Source organism: Callorhinus ursinus, unplaced genomic scaffold (genome assembly GCF_003265705.2).
Source record: "Callorhinus ursinus isolate GAN/ISIS: 27379988/994484 unplaced genomic scaffold, GSC_fseal_2.0 scaffold16, whole genome shotgun sequence".
Lineage (NCBI taxonomy): Eukaryota > Metazoa > Chordata > Mammalia > Carnivora > Otariidae > Callorhinus > Callorhinus ursinus.
The window spans coordinates 10,087,969-10,095,780 of record NW_027397078.1 but is presented as its reverse complement, the minus strand read 5'-3'; the positions used below and the strand labels follow the sequence as shown (position 1 = coordinate 10,095,780).

At 43.7% G+C, this 7,812-nt stretch overlaps 1 long non-coding RNA gene across 1 annotated transcript; it reads left to right on the top strand.

The window, feature by feature from the left end:
• Nucleotides 1-3,262: 3,262 nt before the first annotated feature.
• LOC141374313 (uncharacterized) lies at nt 3,263-6,000 on the top strand. The gene is made up of 3 exons (XR_012381091.1): nt 3,263-3,380; nt 3,862-4,017; nt 5,947-6,000. It is a non-coding gene; the product is annotated as an uncharacterized lncRNA (long non-coding RNA).
• The last annotated feature ends 1,812 nt before the right edge of the window (nt 6,001-7,812 follow it).

The window sequence follows — 7,812 nt, the reverse complement described above, 5'->3', positions numbered from 1 at the left end:
GTACAGTCCATCCCTTGATGGGACAACCTGCCCTGCATGTGGTCGTTCTGGGCAGAGCCCTCTTGGGAGCACTCAGTCCAGATCCCTTCCAGGGTCCGCAAGCGACTTGGGGAAACGCACACGCAGCCCAGACCCTTCCAACGGTGTGGTTCTCATGTCAGTCGTCTCTCCTTATGCTTCGTCCGGCTGCTCAGCCACAGGCTCACACCTTCGTTCTTGCCCACGCCAGAGTCAGAGGGCTGCCTTTACATCCGTCGAGCTTCAGGGAGCTCGGGTCAGGCTCTCAGTGGTTCTCATAAAGCCCTGGCCACCTGGTTTAAGGTGAAGGGACAGCCCCCCATTGCCCTCCCTCTCAGGGGTGGGGTTGCCAGCACTCCAACCACTGCCTCCCCACCTCCAACTTCGATTGAGTCACTTGGCTTCTCTCGTGTGGCCTGGAGTCAGACAATGGCAGGGTGACCTTATAATTTGTCATTCAGGAAGGGTCACCTTTCTTTAGTTTGTAGTTGTTTTTCTCACTTCTTGTAAACTTTTTCTTGAAGTAGAGCATTCATTCAGTGACATGGACAAATCACAAGTGTCCAGCCTGATGAGTACTCACAAAGTGAACATACCCGAACATTCCTCACACCCTAGTAACCCCTTCATATTCCTGCCAGTCATTACCCTTCCCTTGAGGGTAACCACTACCAGCCTGACTTTTAGCACTACAGATTTATTTTGCAAACAGGAAAATTTTGAGAGGGAAAGGGGCCATGTGGTACCTGGTCACCCACAATGGCTGCCATCAGTCCCTTCTCTTCCTGTAAACCCACGCCATGTCCCCATTAAGAGGAGGTAACCATTCTTTACACCCCCTTGAATCTGAGCTCATCTGTGACTACTTTGACCCAAAGAATATTGCAGGTAGGATGCTTTGCCAGTTATAGGCCTAGACTTGAAGAGGACTGGCAGTTTCTAATTCCAGCCTTGACCCTGGGTGTCCATAAAAAAAGGTTCTGGAGAAAGCGGCCGTGTAGGGGAGCCCTGGGATGTCAGGTATGTGAGTGAAGGAGCTGACCTTGAATGTTCAGCCCAGTAAAACCCTCGGATGACTCCTGCCCGAGCTGCCATCCGACTACAAATGCTGAGAGTCTCACCCTTGGATCTTTAAACGGAAAGTCTCTTTGGTTCTCAGCTCCTATAACCCATCCAAGTGCAGACAGTGTGACTCCCTAGAGCAAAATTATTCACTGACTCCGTTTGCCTTTCCTCCAGGTGTCTTCTGCCTCCTCAAGGAAGCCTTGGCTCTCATTTTATCTGCAGATCTTTGGCATGGAAACCCTTCTGTTTTTCTCCCATAAAGCAGAGGCAAGTCTTGTTAACTGATGGCAGTTAATTCTAATGAGGGTGCCTCTATTGTAACGTGGATACTGAATGTAGGCTATCATCTGCTCAGAAGCAGACAGGTCATCCAAATGACAGACTGTGGTATGAAGCTCAGTGATGCCAGGCTTCTGCCCAGAGACTCGGGGGCAGTGCTTATGAGGTTAGGTGTAATGTCATGGGAGAAGGGCAGATCAAGAGTGCCTGCTGGCTCCACTCTGGCCCTAAACTACTTCCCCTCCACCCTCCCTGCCTGGCTGCCAGGCAGCTGCCCCCAGAGTACTCAAGGACAGAGGGAACTAAGGAAGACTTAGCCAAGGCTGGATGGGAACCAATGGTAGAATCAGTTGTACTCATCCCTTGGAGAAGGGCCATTTTTCCTTTCCGCAAACTAAGGGCGTAGCTTTGCTTTTTTTTTTTTTTTTTTTAAGGCTCTGATGTGAAGTCACAACATCTCTAGGTTTTTACCATCAGTCTTTCTCTTGGAATTGAGACCTCTTCTTGTGTAACTTTTCTCCCCCCCACCAATTTGTAAAGACTGCAGGTTAACTGAAAGAGAAATATGCAAAAAGAGACAGGGTATTATCAGTAGTTATCAGAATCTATCCCTCCATACTCTCAGCTGTGAGATGTCATATCAATCCCCAGTCACTTGTGCTATTGACATTCTGAATCCATGGCCATGTCACTTGGAACTTTCTTTTATTTGAACTATAGAACTTATCATTTATCAATATTTACATGCCTGCAGAATGCGGCTGTAACAGGTCATATCCTAGGAGGGGAGCAATTCACATCTAAAGTTCATTTGGCATTTTATCACTGGTTACACTTTCTACGAAGCAAATAAATACTTTGCCCACACTGCATCAATGATTTGAAGTATTGTGATTGCTAAAGGTGCCTGTTGTATCATGTATATTTGGACTCTGTGATATGTTTCGCCTATTTCCCTATTATCTGAAATAATTCTTTCTGAATCTTATCTGAAAGACATGCTGGAAATGTGAGCATGGAATAAAGAAAGGGAAAATGAATAAATTGTGTTTCAATGACCTATTGCTCTGTAGTAAACCACTGTGAAATTTAGTGGCTTAAAACAACAATGGTCTATTACATTTTCTGATCTGGTGGGTTGGTGGGACTTGGCTGGGCAGTCCTTCTGCACTACGTGGTATTGGCCAAAGTCACCCATGTGGCTGCATTCAGCTCATGGCACGCTTGGAGCTGGCAATTTGGATGCCTTTATTCTTCTCCCCATGGCCTCCTCATGTTATTAACTCGGACTTTCTTAGAGCAAAGTGGTCTCGGGGTCTCTAGAGCAGGGACATAGAAGGGGCTATCCTCTTAAGGTCTCAGGCCAGTACTCTGAAATGAAACTGTATCAGTTCTACAGCATGTTATTGGTCCAAACAAGTCACAAGACTAGCATAATATTCAAAGAAACAAGAAATAGATTTCTCTTCTAAATGAAAAGAACAGCATGTACATGAAGGATGGGAGGAATTGTTGATATCCATCTCTAGGGGTAGTTTACCAACAGCAAGAAAGAGAAAATATAAGGAAATGGTGAAGGAAATTAAAAAAATAAAATAAAACCCACAGAAACCGAAGAAAGAAAATGCAGGAATAGAATAGAGATATTCTTCAAATATTCATTCCTCCATGTGTATCTTCCCAACATTTCGCATCGTGTCTGGCACATAGAAGGCCCTTCATTAATGTTTACTAAATGAATGAATTTGATGAAGCTTCTGTGGCAGAGACGGGCTAATTATTCATCAAACCAGTTCCTCTTCTTTTTTGGACACATAAACAGACTTTACTTCCCAGCCTCCCTTGTGGTTAGGAATCTAATCTGTCAGTTCTACCTGATAGAAATGGAGGAGAAGCACCATTTCCATGTCGGACCCATAGAGACCTCTCAGATGGTATCCTTCATGCTCTCTCCCACTTCTGGACTCTTGGAATGGAGACAACCTCCAGGATGACCTTGGAAGCCATTTTAAAGATAGGTAAGCAACAAGATGGAAGGAGCCTGGTTCCCGAATCACCACTTTGAGGAGATCCATCTGATCAGGAACAACCACATTACGTGGGCACATATAAGCAGTAAATAACCTAGTTTGTGTTAAGCCAGTGACATTTTAGGGTTTATTGGTCACAGCAGCCAGTGGTATCTGAACTAACACATCTCTATCCCTCAACCCTTCTACCATTTCAAGGGCTACAGCTGAGTTCAAATTCCTTAAAACTGATGTTGTTAAGCTCTAGTTGGTATAGTGAAAATTATATTTGGAACCACACTGGGGTAGGCAGACTTCTACACGGCCTGCAATAATTCCTCCCTCTTAGAATTCACATCTTCATATAACTCTCTTCCCTCGAATGTGGACAGACCTAAGGACTTGCTTCTATCCAAGAGAATATGGCAAAGATGATGGGAGGTCACTTCCACGATTAGGTTACAAAAGATCTTGACTTCCCTTTTGCTAGCAGACTCTCTTGGTGGCTCTGATGAAGCAAACTGCCATCTTGGAGAGGCCCATGTGGCAAGGCATTGAGGATGGCCTCCATCCAACAGCCAGTGAGGAACTGAGACCCTCAGTCCAACAGCCCTCAAGGAACCAGAGCCTCCCAAGAACTACGTAGGTGAGTTTGGAAATAGATCCCTCTGCAGTTGAACCTTGAGATGAAACCACAGTCTAGGCCAGTATCTTGATTGCAGTCTTGGGAGAGACCCTGAGACAGAGGACTCAACTAAGCTGTGGCCAGAAATACAACTAATACACTCGTATACCTGGGTTTTGCCTACAGCCTACTGACACTGCTGGTAACCTTCTAGTTTCAAGCAGGTAATCTTAGAGATTAATACATGTTGAAGCGTTTCTGGCTCCCGTTTGCATGTTTAAACCATGAACTTCTGGAAAAATTTCCCGATTGCACCACTCTGGTTCCCTAATCCATTATTTACTATGAAGGAACTGCTACATAATTTCTTAAAATCTGTTTGGTTTGGTGTTTGAAATTGTTGTAGGAAAATATCTGTAAGAAGAGAAACAGAGATAGGCAGACAGAACTGAAAATGAGTGTTGTGTTCCAAATGACCTAGGCTAGAGACATCTGGAACATTCTACATCCATCTGAAACAGAGGAAAACACCAGATGCTCAAAAAATAACAGGGTAGCTCTAGGAAAGTTATTTGTGCGTTCATCCTGATCAACAGCTTAGTTTCAGGAGATGAGTTAAGGTCTGTGGAAAAAGCGTGGAGCAGCCTAGAGACAAAAGAGGGAAAAAGACAAGTAAATACATTTGGAAGGTCTGGCAGCAATGGGTTCACAGTCCTTTGAGACCCCTGACAACTGAAGCTGGGGAGAAGCTGACCCTCCGGATGGAACTTGTCCAGTTAGTTCCCTGACGCTGACCCCTGACACAGAAGCCACATCTGTTACCCTACTTATAATGGTCCTTTTCTCTGTAGTTAGAAATATTGTTTTGTTCCCCTGTCTCTATTGAATGTGTTGGGGGGGAGGGGAGCTAGAAATGAGGGCCGCGTGATTTCAAGAAAAACAAAAGGGGAGCATTTTTCATATTGGAAGTGAAAATTAGGTGTTTAAAAAGCAAATTCAAGGCCTGCTGTTCTCATTGATGTTGTCTCCCTGATCCCAGAAGGCATTTGATTGAGAGCCCTTGAATTAACCTTTCTGCCCTTAACTATCCTCATCTAAATAAAGGGATTAAGCTAGTTGAACCTTACAGTCTGTGGTTTCCCTAAAGTTCTATGACTCAATGACTCTTCTGGTGGAAATTTCAGGCCAGGAAAAAAAAAAAATAGAAGATTTCTTTAAAAGGAAAAAGATGCCTCACTGGAGAAAAACTTTATGATTAACTTGAATGATATACTGTAGGATAAGTTGAAATGATGCTAGATGGTGAGGAGTCAACTTAACTGTGCTTTTAATACAATCCTGATATCATTCTTGTTTGGCTAAGCAAGAAGGAACTTTCCCTGTTTTGACAGCTGAGTCTCGTCCTAAGAAAAGATCAACTGGAATCAGTCTCTTCCCCAGTGACTTGGCATTTCTCAAGCGCTGAGTCACTTGGAAGAGACTGAGGGTGCTGAAAATATCCAGTCCACCAGGCTTTGAAATATCAAAGTATCTCTTTAATTTGACTCTTGTCTATGAGCAGATCCCAGCACGAGTTTTCCTTCCAAAGAGATTTTGTTGAAGCGTCTGTTGGACCTCTTTATATTGTATTACCCATACTCCTTTAAAAACCAAACTCAAGATCACGCCCTTTTATTTTTCCAATCAATTTTTGTTTTGACCTCCCCAAACAGCCCATATTCACCTGATATTTAGATGTGAATATAGTGTCTCTATTCAGTTGGTTACCAAGTATTGAACTACTGACCTTACTCGAGGATTCATTCTTGTTCCTCTTCTCTCTTCACTCGGCACACTTCCCATGACTTGTTCTACCCCAAGGCACCATTTACAATCTATGCGCAAGTATCTTCTAGAAGTATCTCTCCTGTCACTTATGTTAAACTGTACCTCCACTTCAATCACCTGCAGGACTCCCAAACTCAACATGCCTCAGAGCAGAGTCCATCATCTCCCATTCAAGCTCCTCTTCCAGACTTCGGTATTTTGGTGAGTGGCACCCTCATTGACCAGGATGTCGCCCAAGACTCTACACCCAGTTACTACACCCTGGCAATTTTCCTTCTAACCATTTCTCATATCTGTCACCTCCCCTTAGCTCCCACGCTTCCTTCTCTATTTCAACCCTTGTAATCTCTGGACCCATATACCATTACTGTGGACCTTTGGATTTCCCCAGGCCACATAACCCCAGGAAGGGTGTAAAAGTCAGGGCCAGAAAATCTGTCACAGAACTGCCTTTCTGCCCCTGACCATCCGCTGGAATTCCAGATCCCCTCAAGTGGGTTCTAAATGATTTCAGTATTCTCCAGGGAGTGTCTCATGCACAGTCTGGGAGCCAGTTGTCTTGGCTGCTCTAAAAGAGTTGGCATTTTCCTTTCCTCCTGCTGTGGCTTGCTCTAGTGATTTGCATCGCCACTCTTGCCCCAAACAGCACATACGTCACTGCTGCTCATGACTACCAATACCCAAAGCCTTGTTCCCTGAGCCCACGGAGATGTGGCCATTGCTGCTGGTGCCAGAACACAACTGTTACCCATCCCTGTGGAGATTGTGGACATCAGGGCTGCTGAAGGCCAAGTTTTTGCTGCCCCATGGGTAGTCATGGTCATGAACCAGATACTTTTTAAGATTTTATTTTATCCTTCTTGTAGTCCTCCCTCCTTAGAACTTGGGCGTGAATCCATGAGGTCTGAGACAGAAGGTAATCTGAATGACAAACTGATCTTTCCGTAGAATGTAGAATCGTTACCCTTCCTTTACAATTTTATCCTATTGCACTTGAATAAAAATGGCACGCCTGTTTGAATAAAGATGTTTTCCCTTAAGGATAGTTATTTCCCAGGATGCACTTCAATCTCTCAGATGTACCCTAGGTTGAGCAGTTTCACCCACTCCCCTAGCTCTCTAAGAAAGCAAGCCTGACCCGTGGGAAGAACAGAGTATATGCTCAAGAGTGTGGTGTGCTGAGAGTTAATAAATCAAACCACAATTTTCTATGAAGATTTTTCATTTATTTATTTATTTATTTATCGCGGTGGGTTTTTTTTTTTATTTTTTTTGTTGTTTCTATGAAGATTTTTGAGATGAAGACAGTAAACTTATTGACCAAGCAGCCAAAAAAAAAAGTTTCTGGGAAGCGTTGGGACACCAGTCCACTCTTCACACTCTTGCCAACGAATTATTCTACAAAGCAAAACAGCCCATGTTTAAAACTTCTCTGATTAAAATCTCCCTTGATTAAAATCCCCAGTGGTTTCCCAATGCCTAAAGAACAGTCTAAAGTCTTCAACGAAGTATGTAAAACTCTTTAGAATCCAATCATAGCCTCCCTCCCCAGCATTGCTCGTGGAACCAGAAAAAGTTCCCCAAGCTCAATGGGTTCCTCATCATTATGTGTTTGTCTATGTACCCCCTGCAGTATAGCACAGAGATTAAATACAGAGACCAAACTGGTGGTTGCCCGAGGGGAAGGGGTTGGGGGATGGGCCAAATAGGCGATGGGGATTAAGAGGTCCAAATTCTAGTTATAAAACAAATAAGTCACGGAAATGAAAAGCACAGCATAGGGAATATAGTCAGTAACATTGTAATAATGGTGTATGGTGACAGATGGTAACTACCATTACCATGGTGAGCATTGCATACTGTATAGAATTATCGAGTCACTATGTTAGGCACCTGAAACTAATATAACATTTTATGTCAACTCTACTTCAATAATAATTATTTTTTTTAAAGAGCACGGGCTATAGGTTTGACAGATCAAGATTCAAG